This window comes from Coturnix japonica, chromosome 1 (genome assembly GCF_054131305.1).
Source record: "Coturnix japonica strain WE chromosome 1, WE-NBRP24, whole genome shotgun sequence".
NCBI lineage: Eukaryota > Metazoa > Chordata > Aves > Galliformes > Phasianidae > Coturnix > Coturnix japonica.
The window spans coordinates 5,603,355-5,623,478 of record NC_140663.1 but is presented as its reverse complement, the minus strand read 5'-3'; the positions used below and the strand labels follow the sequence as shown (position 1 = coordinate 5,623,478).

Sequence of the window (20,124 nt, the reverse complement as noted above, 5' to 3'; positions counted from 1 at the left end):
GAAAACCTTTGGATTGCTCTAATCCCTGCTAACATACTGCTTTACACTATGCCAGGGGACACAGTGTAGAACATGCTTGCACCACAAATGATTGACTTGGCTTACTCCATCGCTTCAAATTCTTCCAGGTTTTAACAGAATCATAAAATAGCTTAGGTTGGAAGGGATTTTAAAGATTACTGAGCTCAAACAACCTGCAATGGGCAGGGCTGCCAACTACTGTATCATTTTTGTCTGTGCACAAGCAATGCCAGTTTGCATGCTGGAGAGCTTGTTCTCCATTTGTTGTCACACCAAAAGAGTCTTCTCATTGATGCCACCATATGATCGGTGAATCCAGTTTCAGGCCCATGCCCTGGATTCCAACATCAGCAGGAGACTCATTAATTGTTTAAGATGGGAAGCTCCAGCATGAATTGAAACTGCTTCCATAGAGGCAGGACTTGAAAGATCAGCCATCTTAACCACCCCCTGAAACTGCCCAAGAGTGGGATACAAAAGCGCACTGAAGGTGGAAGGTGTCTCTGACCACAGAAGGGGGTTGAAATCAGATGAACTTTCAGAACCTTTCCAACCCAAACCATTATGTAGTTCTATGATTTTCCCTGCATCGGAGGCTCAGGGCACAGTTCCTAATTTCATCTGCTTCTGGGGAGCCAAGTTCAAGTTCCCACACTGATTCTTGCTGTGCAGAGAAGACATTTCTTATTTTTTTCATCCCCTTTCTGTGTGTGATTAGAGATGGGCCCAGGAGACCCGGGTCTGCTGGTGAGAACTTCCCCTTTGATCAGCTGAGAGAACTGTGAGAGTTTGTGCTTAAAGCCCTGCAGTCCGGCACATCCTCATTAGAGATAATCCTAAAATCCATAGTTTGAATGAAAATGTGAGCTTTTCAAGTGCTTGGAAGGAGAACAGGAGAGTTTCTTGTTTTAGTAACACTATTTAACCTGTCATATCTCATACCAAAAACTGAGGTCAGGTTCTGCTTTTCTTTCCCTTATTTCCAGATGAAGGAAGTAGAAAGAGTAGTTTTAAAAAGAAAAGACAAAACCTCCAGTGGAACATAGGTCAAATTCAGTTTGTTGCCTATGTTTCCCATGGGAAAATCTGCCAAAGAAAATTTAAAGTAAATCCAAGAGGCAAATGTAATGATCTCTACATGATTAATTTTTTTTTCTGGCTATAATTTCCTCATACAGAAGAAGAAGGAGAGATCGTATATCTCTGTGTTCCACAGATCCATCAGAAAGGAATGTTTCGGGCTCCCTTCCCTGTTCTTTCTCCCTTTTATTGTATGATTAGTCTGCAGTGCCTCTCAATGCAGAGCTGCAGGGTTGACTCACTGAGGCTCCTTTTTCTGCTCCCCAATCTCAATGAATTATTTAAAAGGGCACTGCCAAGTTGGAGGGAAGATATCTTCAAAAATAAAATACTTTTTCTTGCCTAAGTTCCAAATGGCACCTTAAACTATATATTTCAGAGGGCGGAATGATCGAATTTGTAAGGGACTCATTTTCTTACCGTTAATAATGTCCTTGGTTTTCTTTCAGGCATATTTCAGGCCAGAAAACCTGAATTCATCATCAACTTCAAGACAACTTCACTCTCTGCTTTTCCTGCACTTGCAGTAATGATATTGCCAAGTCTCATACGTTTTTCCTCACAATACCTTCAGGTATTTGTAGGCTTTTTTTCAACATCTGAGCTTGCTAAGATGTGAGTAATGCTGTAGCTCAGCTTTCATTTTTATTTTGTTTTCTTTTGGTATCTGTTAGCCTTCATAGTTACAGGGAACTGTTTGACCGCCTGGCCCAAATAAATCCTAAAGGCTCAAAACAAAGAATGCTAATGTTTTTTTTTTACACAATCATGTTATTTTTATGAAGATTTTTGGACAATTGATTTAAACTTGACTTGTCTAGAGGGTTAGTGTTAGCATCCAATTTTCTTTCATGATGCAGCTCCTTATAGTCAAAATATAAGTGCAAAATGCCCACAGCTTATGATCTGGCTCCTTTTCCTTTCCTTTTCACCCTGGGCTTCAGGAGATACCATCAGTCAAAGCAGTGCAAGCAACAATGGTAAGATCTTTCCCAGCTCATCACAGCCTTAAGCCATGTGTGTCCATTACCAGAGCAACTAGATGATACCAGATAAGAAAAAAAATACATGAAATCTAATACAGTGTGTACAATAGTAAGTTCTCAGCAATTCTGTGGTATGAAATGAGCAAAACCACAGTACTGATATTCAATTCACTATCAATATTTGAAGAGCTCACTGAAATTCAAAGCCTCTGGAAAAAGGTGGGGTTCTGCCACCATCATTAATTCATCAGTGATAAGAAAGATGCTTAATATGCATCTTGGCACTGTGCACTGGCAAAGACAGAGATTTCTAAAAGCTATAATGTTTGGTCAGTATATCTATATAAAACTCTTGTAAGAATGTGTGTAGTTAAAAGTACCTAGCTATAATGTTTGGTCAGTATATCTATATAAAACTCTTGTAAGAATGTGTGTAGTTAAAAGTACCTGACTTGAACTGAAACAAAAAAGATGGAAAGATGGAAAGATGGACAGGCGGAAGGAAGAAAGGAAGGAGGGAAGGAGGGAAGGAGGGAAGGAGGGAAGGAGGGAAGGAGGGAAGGAAGGAGGGAAGGAGGGAAGGAGGGAAGGAAGGAAGGAAGGAAGGAAGGAAGGAAGGAGGGAAGGAAGGAAGGAAGGAAGGAAGGAAGGAAGGAAGGAAGGAAGGAAGGAAGGAAGGAAGGAAGGAAGGAAGGAAGGAAGGAAGGAAGGAAGGAAGGAAGGAAGGAAGGAAGGAAGGAAGGAAGGAAGGAAGGAAGGAAGGAAGGAAGGAAGGAAGGAAGGAAGGAAGGAAGGAAGGAAGGAAGGAAGGAAGGAAGGAAGGAAGGAAGAAGGAAGGAAGGAAGGAAGGAAGGAAGGAAGGAAGGAAGGAAGGAAGGAAGGAAGGAAGGAAGGAAGGAAGGAAGGAAGGAAGGAAGGAAGGAAGGAAGGAAGGAAGGAAGGAAGGAAGGAAGGAAGGAAGGAAGGAAGGAAGGAAGGAAGGAAGGAAGGAAGGAAGGAAGGAGGAGGAAGGAAGGAAGGAAGGAAGGAAGGAAGGAAGGAAGGAAGGAAGGAAGGAAGGAAGGAAGGAAGGAAGGAAGGGAAGGAAGGAAGGAGGGAAGGAAGGAAGGAAGGAAGGAAGGAAGAAGGAAGGAAGGAAGGAAGGAAGGAAGGAAGGAAGGAAGGAAGGAAGGAAGGAAGGAAGGAAGGAAGGAAGGAAGGAAGGAAGGAAGGAAGGAAGGAAGGAAGGAAGGAAGGAAGGAAGGAAGGAAGGAAGGAAGGAAGGAAGGAAGGAAGGAAGGAAGGAAGGAAGGAAGGAAGGAAGGAAGGAAGGAAGGAAGGAAGGAAGGAAGGAAGGAAGGAAGGAAGGAAGGAAGGAAGGAAGGAAGGAAGGAAGGAAGGAGGAAGGAAGGAAGGAAGGAAGGAGGGAGGAAGGAAGGAAGGAAGGAAGGAGGGAAGGAAGGAAGGAAGGAAGGAAGGAAGGAAGGAAGGAAGGAAGGAAGGAAGGAAGGAAGGAAGGAAGGAAGGAAGGAAGGAAGGAAGGAAGGAAGGAAGGAAGGAAGGAAGGAAGGAAGGAAGGAAGGAAGGAAGGAAGGAAGGAAGGAAGGAAGGAAGGAAGGAAGGAAGGAAGGAAGGAAGGAAGGAAGGAAGGAAGGAAGGAAGGAAGGAAGGAAGGAAGGAAGGAAGGAAGGAAGGAAGGAAGGAAGGAAGGAAGGAAGGAAGGAAGGAAGGAAGGAAGGAGGGAAGGAGGAAGGAAGGAAGGAAGGAAGGAAGGAAGGAAGGAAGGAAGGAGGAAGGAAGGAAGGAAGGAAGGAAGGAAGGAAGGAAGGAAGGAAGGAAGGAAGGAAGGAAGGAAGGAAGGAAGGAAGGAAGGAAGGAAGGAAGGAAGGAAGGAAGGAAGGAAGGAAGGAAGGAAGGAAGGAAGGAAGGAAGGAAGGAAGGAAGGAAGGAAGGAAGGAAGGAAGGAAGGAAGGAAGGAAGGAAGGAAGGAAGGAAGGAAGGAAGGAAGGAAGGAAGGAAGGAAGGAAGGAAGGAAGGAAGGAAGGAAGGAAGGAAGGAAGGAAGGAAGGAAGGAAGGAAGGAAGGAAGGAAGGAAGGAAGGAAGGAAGGAAGGAAGGAAGGAAGGAAGGAAGGAAGGAAGGAAGGAAGGAAGGAAGGAAGGAAGGAAGGAAACGTAGAACATACTGTTAGAATTTCTGTTGAAATCTTGTTATAAAATCCAGCAGTGCATCACCTCTCCAGCAGAGCAATTCTCACAAGACACGGGGATTTAAAAATTGGAAAAAAAAAGAACACTGTTCTATCAACCAACCTACCTCCAGGGCATCTTTACACCAAGATTTTTATTCAACTTTCAGCTTGAGATATTGTTTTCAATAGCTGACTGAAAGATAAGGATATTAAATATACATTGTAGTGAAGTTAATTCCAAAATTGCTCCACAGTGCACATCAGGCAGTACCCAGGAAGACATCCAAGTACTGCTTGTGCCAGACTTGACCCTGGCTGTGTAAGCAGGGCTAAAACTTGAAGCCCACAGGGCAGGAATTATTTTCTTCATTTCTAATGCAAAATTGATGCAGTAGAGAACAATCACCACACACACACACAAATATCTTCAACCAGGTTCCGTCTGCACTGACTTGAGGAAGTTTAAGCGATAATGTGGGCTCCAGGGATGGGAATAGGAAGAGGAGAAAAGTTGTGTATATTTCAAAAAGCTTTGTTTCTTGGAAATATGAATTTCAGATTTAGTTGATGAGTGAACAGAAAACTCAATATAATCACTCATGGAAATGTGATGCCAGTGTTACCCAATTGCTCCTTCTGGAAGAAAACACAGCTCGACTGAGGCTCTCTCCCAAAGCTTAGTGTGACGACATACCTCCTACGAGGACTAGTCAAATACTACTCAAGCAAAATGAGGGCTCTGACAAAACCAGAACTCGAGCATTTCAGACCCCAGAATAATGCACTGTCCATTGTGAGATGCTTTCAGTATCAGCAATATGGCAGAAAGGCAGACAATAAGTGAGGTTGTTTCTTCCAAGAGGTGGTTCACAGAGCAAACTGCAGATTTTACTCAAGGCAATTAATCCCTGGAATGTGAATCTACCACTGGACTCTGGGGATGCTTGCTTCTCTAATGGGAAGTAGCAGCCTTCAGAAACAGAGCTAGGGTTGCAGAATGGATGAAGTTGGAAAGGACTTCTCATGATCATCCAGTCCAACGACTCTAATAAAACAACCTGCTAGGATGTCCAAAATCATGTCCAAGTTGGATTTTGAATGTCTTCATGGATGGAGACCTAAGACCTCCAGGCAACCTGTTCCAATGTTTGACTACCCTCCACGATACAGAGTGTCTTCCCACCTTCAGGATAACAAAACAGTTGTTTTTTTCCATGGAATCTACATCAGTCCTTGTCACATGGCAAGTGTAGACAAAATCATCTGATCCATAAAACTGGAAGAGTAAATAAAGACTGCACTGAAGTCAGGGTCAAAATACTTATTGACTTTGAAGGACCTAGATTTCCACACAATTATTATACCCTAAATTAATAAATACAAATATGCAGTTGGTCCATTTGTTCACATCATTGGTCACAATTCATAGAGTCATAGAGGCTTGGGTTACAAAGGACCACAAAGATCACTAGGTTCCAAACCCTCTGCCACAGGCAGTGTTGCCAACTGCTAGGTCACGTATTAGATTGGATTGCCCAGGGCTCCACATCCAACCTGGCCTTAAATACCTCCAGGGAAAGAGTGTCCACAACCTCCTTAGTAAAACAAACAAACCCATCTTCTCTAGAATGAGTATCTGTTTCTTCTTGTCCAGTCTTTCTACACACATCCCTCTACCGCCTGTTGCCTGGTCTTATTATACCTGGTCCTTTTTAATTGCAAGATCTGTACAGTATAAGAACCTTCAATTTGATTTTTCTTCAGAACAGAATGTGAACTAAAGTTACACACAAATCACTGAGGAAAACATACGAACGCTAAGCACTTGAAAAATGGGTAGGCATACAAAATGAAATGATTCTTTAGAGAATGACTGGCTACTGACTGGATAAATCCTGTCATTGTTCAAGTTAATAAAACAAATCTCTTGACAGGTGTTAAGATAATTTTTAGCAACATTACAAAGGCGTCACTACAGCTAGTGTTATTAAAAGCTTGATTAGTTATGAGAACAGGCTTATGGGTCTAAATCAAAGCTGCTAACTGAAGCTGGGGGGATAATTGATGTTAGTAACTAGAAAAAATAACACCCTTTAATTCCAAAGAAAACTCTATAAAAGGAAGAGGGCACACAGGCTGGAAGATGAGATAATGTAAGTGACTCTCACGTGCTTTCTGGTCTAGCTGAAACTGTGACCCCTTCGACAGAAAGAGGACCCCCTGGCAAGTGCTCCAGCTGCAGAGTGGTGGGACTGGTGCTGCCGTCCCCCATCAGCTAGTGACAGCAGCTGGCTGTGAGCCTGCTCCTACCTTGCTGCACTTGTGCAGTAAGTCACAATTTTTTTAATTCATTTATTCTGCAATGTCTGGATACAGTGTTCTTACGCTCTGGGGGAGTAGGAGCTACATTTTCTAGGTACTATGGCAGCAGAAATAAAATATCACATAATAAAACAGGCAACAACAAGAAGAAGGAAATAAACAAGAAAGAAGCATTGTCTGAACCATAGGCAGTGCAGAGGAGTTCTGTGCATTATTTAGAAGCTGATTCTCTTTGCTTTATTTATGAGTGAACCTTATTTCCTTATTTTCAGATGTTTTGATTTCTCCCCTTGGAGAATCCACTCTTGAAATGAAGTTTCACTTTCCACAGTTCTTAGAAACAGCCACAGATCTGAACATGCACATGAAGCAGAAACCAGGTCCTGTGCATGTCCATAGCTGGAGACAAAGGATCTGTGACCAAGTTTGTGTATTGGTTTATATTCATTTTGCCCCACTGAATGGATGAGCTGTGGTGCTTTGGAAAAATCATGAACCAATGAGACATTTTAGAGGTCTTTTTTCTACAGTGCAGGACTCCATCTGAAGCTCAATGGACAGTATAAATCCACATGCTAGAAGCTACGCACAAAAGTCTAACCTGTTGAATCATTTAGCCATTCATGTGGCTAAGCACATAGGTGGGCCCCAGTTAATTTTAGAAGCCATTTTTGGACCAAAAAATTTTCTTTAAATCTCAAGCATTTAACCAAAGGAAAATTCAAGTCCACATACTTGCTCACCCTTACCTACTGTCAACAGTTCATGGGCTGGTTCAGTATGATGCTATGATGTGGAACACCGATAACAAAAACTATAAAGCCATGACACCTACATTATTCCCTCCTTTCTGTAAAGATACATTACTCTAAAACACAAATAGAAAAACATGTTGATGTAACTTGAGTTTTTACTGAGTGATATAATTAGTTACTTCTCAGTAAATGTTAAAAGATTTGGAGAATCACGAGTTTATTCAGCTGTCAAAGGGAAACCACTGCTTCCTGTTACATCTCCAAAAATTACAGCAGCTAGCATTACTTCCTAAACCCATTTGCTCTGATTTGAGTAGACAGATTAAATAATTAAGCAGAATTAGTAATAACATTAAATCTGAGCAGAATAAGGAACTACAGGTGCTCTCTGCAGGTCATGTGTGCTCTGATCTCAGGATTTCCATGACATCCAAAATCCTTATGTGAGAGTGCATGCAATGTACCTTGAGATATGTTATCATGTATGGGAAGAAAAAAAAAAAATAGCAAGAAAAAGGATGAGAGTGCCTATAAGTAACAGGCTAAAGAAGAGGCAAAGGCAAACACCCTATATTTGTGATGCATCACATGGCAATGTGCACAGAAACAGGACTTTGGAAGTAGAATTGCCATATCCTCAGGCTAACTGTAACCACTAAACAAAAAAGCAATATGTATGCAAAGCCCCAACTAGCAGATGAGGAACTGGAATTATCAACCCCGCTGGTTTGTGTACATCCCATTTCATAAACAGCTGTTTAAGGAAGATAAAGCTGTACTTAGGTTTTAACAACCCACTGAAATATCATACGTATGATTCCTCCTGAGTAATGAAAGTCCATTCTTCTTACAAAATACACTATATGTCTCAGAATTCACTTATAATGAGATAACTGGAAAGGAAGAAATACAAACATGAGCGCAGCTGCAAGAGACAGAATGAAGGAAAAGAGGCTATAAATGATCAACCTTAAATGGGGCAAACAGACTCAGGAAGTGGGGCTTATTCTGGGAAACACCACCTAGGTAAATAAACAGGCTGAAAATCAGAATGTCAGAAAGACAGATCACAAAATACTCAATTTTCCAATGCATAGAATCATCTCAGCAAGGCTAAGAAAAGTGATGCACTCATTAGTGAATATAGATATAGAGGCCACAAAGAGCAGGTGGTCTGATCTCCTGCACAGCAGGTCATCAGACCTCACCCCTGAATCAGCCCGACACTTAAGAAAATGTGCTTTTCAGGGCCTGCCTGATCAGGGCATTAATTATTTACTTTAAATCTGATGATGAATGATCATGTCAAAATCTGTTTGCTGTTTCTGTTCTAGATTTGTCCAGCTTCAGCATCACAAGAAGTTGCCTGGAAGAAGTGCCTCCTAGACTGAAGAATCCTCTTCCATTCATTACACACCTCTGAAAAACTCTCATGGAGCTCACCAGACCTCATCTTGGACAAAGCATACAAAGAGATGGGGACATGTCCTCCTGGAGGTGGTAGATTTGCCCCACAGACATTCCTATCCTCTGAAACAAACTCAGTTAACAAACACGGCTCTTCTAGTCACGTACTGTAAACTGATGTCCTACCGCAACATAGCCAAAGAGACCAGGAATTAAAAGATTTCAAAGCCAAATATTGAAGATAAAGGGGGAAGCATCTATTGAAGTATTTGGTCAACATCAGGACCAATTAACAGACTCCTTCTACAGTCTTACACAACTTTAAAATTAAAAAAAGCAATTATAAGCAGACAGGCTTAGAGTAAAATTGATGCTATTGTTCTCCCATCCTGATTACAGAATGAGTACAGTCTACTGAAAGTCCAGAAAAACCCCGAAGTCATCACTATAATAATATGATTTCAACAGATCACTGGAAGAATGGCTCATCAAATCAGTACAATAAAGAAATGCATTCAGTAGTTGCACAAATCATTTGCTTTCAAAAAAAACAAAGGCAATGAGAGAAACAGTTCTAGTAAAAAATACTTCTTGTGTCAACATTCATAGAAATCTAACTTCACAAGCTGGTCTTCTTTCAATGTGACTTTAAAAGACAGAAATTAGACTGTTGGCTGCCCAAAAGAGCAGAAAGGAATTCTGCAAAGTTGTTTTGCTGGTGGTGTTTTCTAACGCGTGTGTGTACACATGTATGTTGATCATAGCATCATAGAAGCTCAAAAGCTTCTATACATATATGCATATATAACAGCAGGGCTAGCTCTTGCAACATTCAGTCATACACTTCCATTTGGATATAACAAAAAATTTGATGCATCCTATTCACAGATGAGTTGTGACTGACTAGATTTGTAAATATTATGTTTACTTTAACAAGTGAGACTCAACCACTTCTTTTTCACAAAAGCATAAAACGTAAAGGCTGTCATTAAGTAGAATCACTCCTCACCCATTTGACAATATATTTGTTACCAGCAGTTGGTGAGGGAAGGTAGCAATGATTATTAATACCTCGGCACCTCCTCTCTTTTGAACCCTAGGGAACTGCTCAAGTGCAAGCAACAAACCAGGTACACATGAAAAAACCATCTCTTTAACTTTTGCCTCAGATCCTCTATCTGGAAAGCAGGACACCCAATGCAGACTATCTATCTTATTTGTACTTGAGTAGAAACTATTACTATTATTACTATTCACTTGCTTTAGACACTTTCTCATTGCCTGTCTTTATCTGGTTTTGGATCTACTGTTTTTGTTGAAGAGTTGATTATACTATAATTGAAGCAAGTATATTAATCTTACATTATGTCTAATTGTATTAATTTCAAATGTGTCCCTTAAGTATGATTTACATTTTAAAAGATGCAGAAGACTCTCTTCTATTGTCTCCTTTAAGAAGATTTGGTCTCTGAGACTTTTTTTCTTTTTAATTAATGTACTTAGTGCTCTGTGTGAATTTTCTTCTAGGAACTCTCCACTGGAACCCTTTAAGTCAACAACAGTGAAGCATTAAATCAATAAAACACTACCTAAAATGTAAAACATTAAACAAAACCATAATTATCTGTCCTTTGATTTTCTCTCAAGTTTTTTTCTTCTTATAGTTCAACACAGTTTTTGAAAGAAGGCAAATATTATTCCATTTAATTGATGGAAAAACAAAAGCGTACACAGACCAAACATCTCACGTGAATAGCAGTCTATACCAAATCCTAAATATAACAGGTACAGTGAGTCCTGTTTCCTATGCACAGAGAAAGGAGTCAGCCTGACCAGTGCTTGTGCTTGAACTGCTGCAGTTACTGCTGCAGCCTTAAAGGAGAAACAAAGCAATGGAAGACTGATGGCTCAAAGCTACGTTCCATGAAGAAGTGCTCTAGCTTTGCCTAAATTAGACAGCTCCCCATCTTTCCCTTTCCCAAATGTTAAATCAGACCTCAAGCTTTTATGAGTGCCCGCTTAAAAACACACTTTTATTTCTTCTTGTTGCTTAGCTCGGTGGGAGCACAGGAGTGAAGGCTCGTTCATGCCTGAGGTAACGGGGCTGCATGATAAAAATAATAATATATACCAATTTCACCTTTTTAGCCCCTATCATCCTCAGCACATTATTTCTTGAAGCTATTCAATAACTGTTAATAAGTGACAGACTCTTCAAGCCATTAAAATTATATAACTTTCAAATCTGACAGATTGAAGTATTGTTCTTCCCACCACCTTATTACTTTTAGTAACTACTTCCAAGCCAACTGCCTATGTGGGCACAGTCAGGGAGTCAGTTCAGTTAAATAATTCTTCCAATACACTCCTTCAGAAACTCATCAAGACTTATCAGGGGAACATTTTTTAGTGGTGAATTTATGAGATTCTCGCTGGATTTATTCTATGGATACAGCAGACCTGAGATCTCACACTTTTCCATCAGAGAAATTTCGTGGATAACGTTCAGAACATAACAATATTTCCAACAAGATGGAGAAAACATTCCCAGTATGGCTCAGCAATATCAGATCTCAGTGTCATCAAACAGATACAAAATTCACTTCACCTTGCATAGATGGTATGGATTACAAAGTGGCTTTAATAACGCAAGATGCTGTTGGTATCAACAAAAAGCAACATAGCCACTGAACAAGCATGAGGGAGATGCTGACAGCTCCAAGAGGAACAGCTCTATTTCACAACCCTTTATCTCACCATAATTAATTTTGAAGCAAGCTATCGTTCTCTCTAACACTTCTGTACAACTCCAAGCTCAGATAATGCAACCTCAGGAGTCTACCAAGGGAAAAAGTTAAATAAGCCCTCCTGGGTCAAATTCCTCATAACATGTGATTTGATTACATGGGAAAGATGCCCTGGTCTGTTAAAAAAAGCCTGTCTAGAGTTGTTCTAGCTGTTCCAATTCTAGTTTCTAAGTAGATGCTGCCAAATCGACATAAAGCCAGCTTTGATGTCTTTACTCAACGTTAGTAAACAGACTAGTAGCAAAGCAAACAGACAACTCCAATCAATCCTGTCTTAACGTCAGTTTTCACATAGGATTCTGTTTCAGTCTGCTTTTAGAATGAATGTGGGTTAACTTTTAGCATTCTATGTGCTTTAAAATTTGGAAGGAAACTGTAAAGTCCCACTGCAAGCCTTGTACCGTGTTCACCACATTGCTAACATTACGTTTTTCCAGTTTACCATAACTTTCTAATGAGTTGAGTGGGTATGCCAGATTCTTCAGGGACACGATTCCTATGAATTCATAAGCTTTCACCTACTACATTATTCATTCCACTGCCTTCACCTCTCTGCTGGTCCTGTTGTGACCCCCAGCAGTGATCAGTCTGTTTCAGGAGCTCCAAAATAGCTTAAGGTCAGTTTTTAATTTAATTGTTCTTGTTGCTGCTTTTTCTCTTAGCATAAGAATAACTATTTCCAAGCTTGTAATAACAAAAGTCGGTGGAAGGAAGATAAAAACAGGAAGATGGATAACAGCGCAGCTCAGAATGCTCACGTGCTACACAAGATATGCACAAGCCCTGGTTCCACTGCAGCTCTGACCACTCATCCTCCCAAGTCTGACCATATTAAAGACCTGATTACCCAAAAGCACCGGCTGCTGTCAATTTTCATGGAAAATTTGGGTGCTTGATTTAATCCTGGTTTTCCTTTCACATGCATAGAAAACCAGAAACACAAATCAGAAGAAATCCCATCAATGAATAGTCAGCTTTGAAGAAGATACCAATGTTTTTCCATTACCAATAACCTGAACATGATAAAAACATGAAGAATGGCTGCACGAGCTGGAAAAAAGGTGTTTCCTTTTCCTTTGTTTCCCACCAAGCAGTAGCTTGTATGGTACTGGACAGAATTTACAAGGAGATTATACATTATCTTAAGCTTGAAAAAGTTAAGACCTCCTGTTTTGAAAGGCAGCATCTACAGTTACAGAGGCTGTGTCTCAAAAAGCACTTATTGGCTATGGAAAAGTCAGAAAAACAAACAAACAAAAACCAAAAAGAAAAACACCCGACAATGTTAACCTGGTGTCTGATAACCCCCTTTATTTTCTACATTCCTACATATCAAACAAGTGCAAGCGTGTACATCCAGCTTCCTGAAGTCATTATCTTAAACAGATTGTGCTCTGTCAGAATTAGCAAAGCACTCAGGGATGAGTGCAGCCAAGTCCCCAGAAATATCACAGATACAAGGGACATATGGGGCAATGCTTTCTCTTTGCATGTAAATGAATACAGAAGGAAAAAAACAAACAAACAAAGAAAAAGGATGTTTTACATCATTTTTCTCTGATATTCTTTAAATGACCATGAACTAGAGAATTCAAATTTATACATATCCTCTTGTAAACAAATAAAAGTCAGTGTGTTCTTATGCAAGATCTGTACTATGGAATTGCTTTCTTGGCCAACTGTAAGGCCTTATCAGTTTGGCAGAACCCTCTGATATACTTGGGACACGTGCTCCGGCTAAAATATGCCATGGGATGCTGATAGTTCACTCAATCCCAGCATGTAAAGAATTCTCCGTGCCTCTGACACTCTACCAATGCCATCCTCTTGATGACAGATGTCTGTCCTGTTACTCTGGTTTAAAAAAAAAGTCCCATCTTCCAACACTTGGTACACTCTTGGTACACTCACTAGGAAAATTAAATCATCAAGATTCATTGTGTTCACACAAGAAAAACGAATCTACTAAAAACAACCACTTACATTTCTGTTAGCTTATAGGAAATAGCACTGAGTAAAGATTAAGAGAGTGGTCTGAAGAACTGAGACCTACAGCCTAGTCTTGATTCATGTGTGTTTTGCTGAGTGATGCTGACCCTGATGGCTGCTTCCCCATCTGCAGAACATGAATAAATGAACAGTTTCCTTCACAAACCCTTTGGAGATCAGGAAATGAAAAGAATTAGATAAAAGCTGTGCTGTTATGGAACTTTCCTGTTTTCCCTGATCTGAAATACTTTTCATTCACAAGTCATTACGTGATTTGACTTGGAGGGGAGAACTGTCTGAGCCCGTCTGCAGGATATAGCCCAAAGGCACAATATCAGATATCAGCTTGCAAAAGAAAAAGTGGTTTCTGAGGGGATGTAAGTACAACAGAGAGATGTACTTTGTTAACACAAAACACAGTAATATAGCTCTGACTTGCAGCTGAGAAAGTCTGCTGTAAATGATCACAGTATAACCAGGAAGGTTATGCTCAGCATGGATCTTTTTTCATCCCACTTTCAAGAAATGAAACATCACGCAGTGCCTCTTTGCAATGGTGGATGCTCAGTGCTTATGAAGCACACTGCCTTAAGCTGGAAATCACCATGCTGGGAAGTGAAGGATGGTCTCGTAGTTGAACAACTCCACATCCCATTGGGTTCCAGTCCCAGCAAGACCTCAGCGGTTTACCTTTAATCTGACATCCAAAGCTCTCTGGGACACTTTGACAGCTATTTACAACACTTGATTTTCATTTCAGGTGTCCCTCCATGCACTCCTTTAATTTGGGTTCAATTTGCAAGCAATATATACAAGCCTGAATGAGCATTAACACTCTTGACTAAAAATATCTCCTATTCACTGTATTTCTGTCAAGTACATCTATTTACGTTGTCCCTAGAAAGAATAAGAGTAATAGTAAGATACTGAATAATATGATTCATTTTCCTGTTATTAAATGTAATTAAATGTAGGGCTAGCCAAAAAAGGGAAATGAATGCAACTATGAAATTAATCAGCAAAGCTTCTGAAGTAAATGGATAGGTAATCGCACAACAGCACTAACCCAAGTTTAGGAATACCTACTATAAAACTTTGTATGAAGAAACAGATACTTCTTGATAATTTTTCTCATTTCTAAACATTTTAATTCTATCCAGGGAAGAAAAGCATGCTGGACTTTGAACAAACTTCTGGGAAAAAAAGAATAAAAAAACAACAAAAAACAACAAAGAACTCAACCTAAAAACTGAGGTTTAGAAACCACTCATCATTTTTATTACCAAGAAGTGAAATAGTTTTCCACCCTAAAGGGCTTATGCCACTGTGACAAAATTATCCTTAATATAACCCCAAATGAGAAACCAAACCCTGCAGAAACAACCTGTGCTACATTCTTCTCCCTGCACAACGCCACGTAAGTAGATTTCCCATTGGGGACTGTGCTGGGACACAGGCACAGGGTGCTGGCTGTCACAAAAGCAGCACATGCAAACCCCCATCAGCACCTTCTGGCATGCAAGAATAGACACCAGAGCCTGGATTACCGCAGATGGCCATGCAGGTTTGATATGGCTGTGGCCATTAGACATCAGCTTGCAGCCTCCTGCTCTCTGCACAAAATGCCACTCTGGTGACACCCACCTCTGCAGAAGTGCTAGCACAGGGGGGATTGAAAGCCCAAGCAGAGAAATGCCAGAGCACAGGACTCCTGAGTGCACAGCTGCTACTTATCATCAGTCCTAGCTGTCCCAGGGCTTTCCACATCCATGCAAAGGAGGCTACATTGGCTATTAAAAGTACAGGTCTCTGAGACTGCTACAAGCCAAACACCACTTTTTTTCTGACAAAACCTGTGGCTAGGGCAGACCTGGGCTCTGCTTCCATTTTAAAAGCCACATCTCAGAGCTGACGATCCCCACATGTAGGGCCCACACCTCCCTGCTGTGCCAAAACTCCTTGTGGCTTTTTATTGCTGTTCTTTGCTCCCATCAGTCTTTCCCTTTAAAAGCATCATTTCCCATCACTGCAGTATCTCAGTCCCAAAACAAAATTACAATAACTCTGATTACTAATGACAAGGCCCGTGAGTGGGCTGGTTTCTTCGATCCTTCCCCTGAGGAAGGAAGCTGATCTGGAGCCAAAAGCACGGCCCCAAACAAAACTCTCACACATTGCTGAGCCTTGCACTGGAAGCGCACAGGCTGACTAGGATGGTGGAAAGGGAAGCTTTTCCATGGACTCCATACAAGACGGCTATTCAGATCCAGAAGTAGCATTCAGGTAAATCAATAGAGAAGTGAGTCTTACTTTGAGGCTGTTATTGCTGAACAAAGCTTACCTGCTGCACCACTGCTAGTTAGACACAGGCTATGCAAGAAGCAAGGTTACAGCAAAGTCTGCATCCCTGTGATCAGACCCCACCTGCCTCACCTATAGTAGGAGTGGGACCATGCCAGTTGCTATAAAGGCAGTTCAAAAGCATTCCAACCCAGCCCTGGTCTCATCAGTGTGACTGAAGGATCACTTACATGCAGGTACAAGACTCCTGCAAGGAGAGCTTGCTCCATCACTCACGATGAGGAGCCTTTAATTGGGTACCACAAATCCAGCCCCATTATTGCTCCTCCAAGAAAGCACCAGCCAGTTCCTAGAGACTGAAAACACTCCAGGTCAAAACTATATAATCATAGAATCACAGAATTATAGAAACATTATGGTTGAAAAAGACATCTAAGGTCATCAAGTCCAACCATCAACCCCCCATCACCATGCCCTCTAGCCATGTCCCTCAGTGCCATACCTACACATTTCTTGAACACTTCCAGAGATGGTGACTCCAACATCAACACCAACAGCAAACTACCCTATGTTTATAAATATTCAGACTACCAACGGACACGGAGAGTTAGGCATCTATAATAAAACAATATACTTCCTAATACTCATTAGCAAAGCAATCACATAGAACACATACTTGGAAGATTATTTAAATCATTTCAAAATATTCCTCTGCATTGTACCAAAGCCTTCAGCCATCTCTCCACTCTCTATCCTGTTATGGGCTTTACTGTGTGGGGATTTGTGGCTACTCCAGACTCATTTTCCACACAGTCAGTGGGCAGTTTGTGCTCAGCTGTAGGTTCTGTTCTCTGCAACACCTGGAATGGAGAATATGAGGGATGCCTAACTGTCATGAAATGGCAGTTAGGAAATGGGGATCAGGTTTAGGCTCAGGAGAGATGGATTTGCTCCACACCATTCTCCCTTGCTGCTGTTTCAAGAAGGAAAGAAGTGAAAGCAGAAATTCTCAGTTACTCAACTGAATGTTGACAAAGCTGTGAGATCCTGAGCCTTAAAAGGTCAGAAGCCAAGCAGTGAATAGAAAGATGTCTAACAGTGTTATTTGCCCATACTTGTGACTTGAGTTTTCCTGAAGAGTTCTGTGTTAACTAAAAATCATTATTCCTTCCCCTTTCCCCCCAGTAAAAACAATCCCTAAAGGAGGAAGTAAGAACTCTGAAGTTTGCAGTCATTGGCACTTCACAATGAAGCTGCACACACCGAGTGAGCATCAGAAGAGACATTTAGAGGTGATTCATACCAAGATTGGAAATCTCTTTTTAAAATAACCCAGAAAGACTTTTCTGGGACACTTTCCCTGAACAAGGCCCTGTTCTTCTGGCACTCTGAAGCTCTGCACTTAAAAATCACCGTTCACCCTGAAACATAGTTCCCAAACTATAGCACTTAGTGCTTAAGGTGCATGACAAGGAGAATAGGAGTGACTAAGTATCAGAGTGATCCAAGAAACACAGTCTAATCTTTTATACCATCTCAAATGTCATTGAACCCACACTTTCTGGCAAAAAGATTATCATGCCACTGGGCATTCCTAGAGCAGCCACCAGCTCAGCTGTCCCAAAAGGGAGTCCCTTGACTTCAGCATTAGGCTGTGTGGGATTGTTATACGAGACTACCTCAAAATAAATCTTATGAGGGGCTGCAGACCACTGGAAATACTCAAATGAATTACTGGTTCAGAATGAGTGGCTGCCCAGAGAGGTTGAGCAGCCTGCAGCCTCTAAGACTCAACTGGAGCAAGCCTAGAAGCAAACCATTCTGATGTCAGAACTGACCCTGCTGCAAGCAGAAGGCTGGATAAGAGATGAGGGCTCTTCCCACCTGTGCTGCCCATGATTATAACATGGAGGTTGAGATTTAGTTCTTTCAGGTGGAGATGTCTAGAGGCTGGAATGTAGACTATGCTATGGAGAAAGATACTCCAAGAGTCAGTCCATCGCATCTTAAGGACAATGGAAAGCCACGGGGAGCACCCCTCTCTCCCCACTGACCACATGAATATGACTAGTGTAGGTTCAGACAACCCCCCGAGATGTCTACAGTAAGTGAAAAAACATTACCAGAGCACTCACAACACAAGACTGCTGTTCAGTTGTCCCAGCTGGAGGGATTCTCACCCCACTCTGTAAAGCTTCCTAAGCACCACAAAAGTTGTGCTACACTCTTAATCCCTCTTTATGAAATGGAAATGCTTGAGCATCACAGAAAGAGTTCACCTGGCAACCTGTGTAGAAGGGACACTGGTCCCAGTCCCTAATGTGTGGATTATCTTCCCTTTTTTGTTCTGATTTGAATCCAGTGAATATCTAATACAAAATTCATAAACAGAAGAAGGGGACAGATTTGCTCCCACTGTATTTCACCTGGCTCATTATTTATAAGCAGGGTATGCCTTTCCTCTCGTCAATAACTTCCATTCACACAAGCTGCTCCTCTGAAGGAAGGATTTACATGAGAATCACCCTGGTGGGAACAGGATCATAAAATACTGCTCTTCCACCCCAGAGACATCCCTGCCCAGGTGCTGTATGAAGTATCATAAGTGCTACAGAAACAAATGGATAATTATACAACATAGCAGCTCCTGGGATACAAGGTGGGACAACACAGGCTGGGGAACATTTTCTCTATCTGCTTTTGGCATTCAGTTACTGTGTGATAAGAGAATTCACTTATCCACCTTCTGCCTATTATGACTGCGAGCTCTTTGGGGTGGGGACAGTCTCTTACTATGAAACCAAAGGAAGAAAAGGAGAGAAAGAAAGAAGAAAGAGGGAAAGGAGGAAGGAAAGAAGAGAAGGAAGGAAAGGAAGAATTGCTGGTAGGTGGATGGCTGAACTAGAAGATCATAAAAGTCTTCTCCAGCCTTAATGATTCTACAATTCCGAGGAGAGGAGAGGAGAGGAGAGGAGAGGAGAGGAGAGGAGAGGAGAGGAGAGGAGAGGAGAGGAGAGGAGAGGAGAGGAGAGGAGAGGAGAGGAGAGGAGAGGAGAGGAGAGGAGAGGAGAGGAGAGGAGAGGAGAGGAGAGGAGAGGAGAGGAGAATAAGTAGTATTCTAGGATACAAAATAAAAGCAAACCAAACAGCCTCAGCTAAGCTCTGCTCAGCTGCTGACGACTGACAGCATTACAAGTTGGCAAGATAAGAATCTGCTCGGCCCACATTTTACTCTTTCAAGTCCCACATTTCTGTGCTGATTTTTTCTAAACAACCAACACTACTCCTTCCTCACTAAAAGGTAACAACTGAGTGCCAAAAATGATCTGCCTATGCAAATGCTATATATCTTTTCTTCCCCCCCATCCTCCTCCTTCTCTGTTCAAATATTTGTTCATCAGACTTCAGCACAGAAAGCTGGGAGTGTGCCATGCTGCCCTTCTAATATTTTATAGAGTACTGCATTTATTTGCAATTATATTCTCCCAGTATAAAATAGGCTGTTTCAATAAATCTTCCTTCACTGAAATATTCTGTTCTAGCTAGCTGTTTACTGTATAATTTTTGTAATAAATTATTCTCGCTTGCAACATAAGCACGGTTGCTTTCGTAATACATTAAAAATGCATAATCCTTCTGCAGAAGTACCTTCACAATCTGCTCACCTTTCATTTTCTCCATAGTTTACTGCAAACAGATGTCGCTGAAGGTGGCTGATAGACAGACTGCACCAAACACTCACCTAGCAGCTTGAATGATCATATCTGAACTTTGTGCCTGAAGACAATCCTTTACTCTCCTCAAGACTTCTTTGGGACTGAACACCAGCAGCTCAGCTACACTGTCTCAGTCTGAGCATGTTACCTCATTTACTGTTACGTCACAGAATCATAGAATGGCTTGGGTTGGAATGGGCTTCAAGCATCATGAAGCTCCAAGCCCCCTGCCACTGGCAGGGCCACCAGTCTCCTTATATAATACTAGACCACAATAGGTCCACATCAATGTTTCAGGCAAATGGTAAGAGGTAAGTCATAGGATGTTTAAAGTAATTTGTATAGCCTGCCTATTGCTGAAGCTCTACGTAACATTCCATGATGTGCCACCCATACTGGGAGAAGCAAAGCAATCTGTTTCTATCATTTCCAGATAGAAAAACCCAGAGCACATTTTCTTTTAGCAGGAGCTGAGAAATGAAACGTGCCTGCTGACCACTGGGCTTTCAGTCAGACCACTCCAGTCACAAAGCACATCGAGACACTTTTGCTGTTTGGGTGTGCCCCCATG

The 20,124-nt window shown here is 41.4% G+C and overlaps 1 protein-coding gene across 1 annotated transcript in view; it reads right to left on the bottom strand.

Moving 5' to 3' along the window:
• Window positions 1-20,124, bottom strand: part of CAMK1D (calcium/calmodulin dependent protein kinase ID) — a 205,297-nt gene that overhangs the window by 133,971 nt on the left and 51,202 nt on the right. The window lies entirely within an intron of this gene.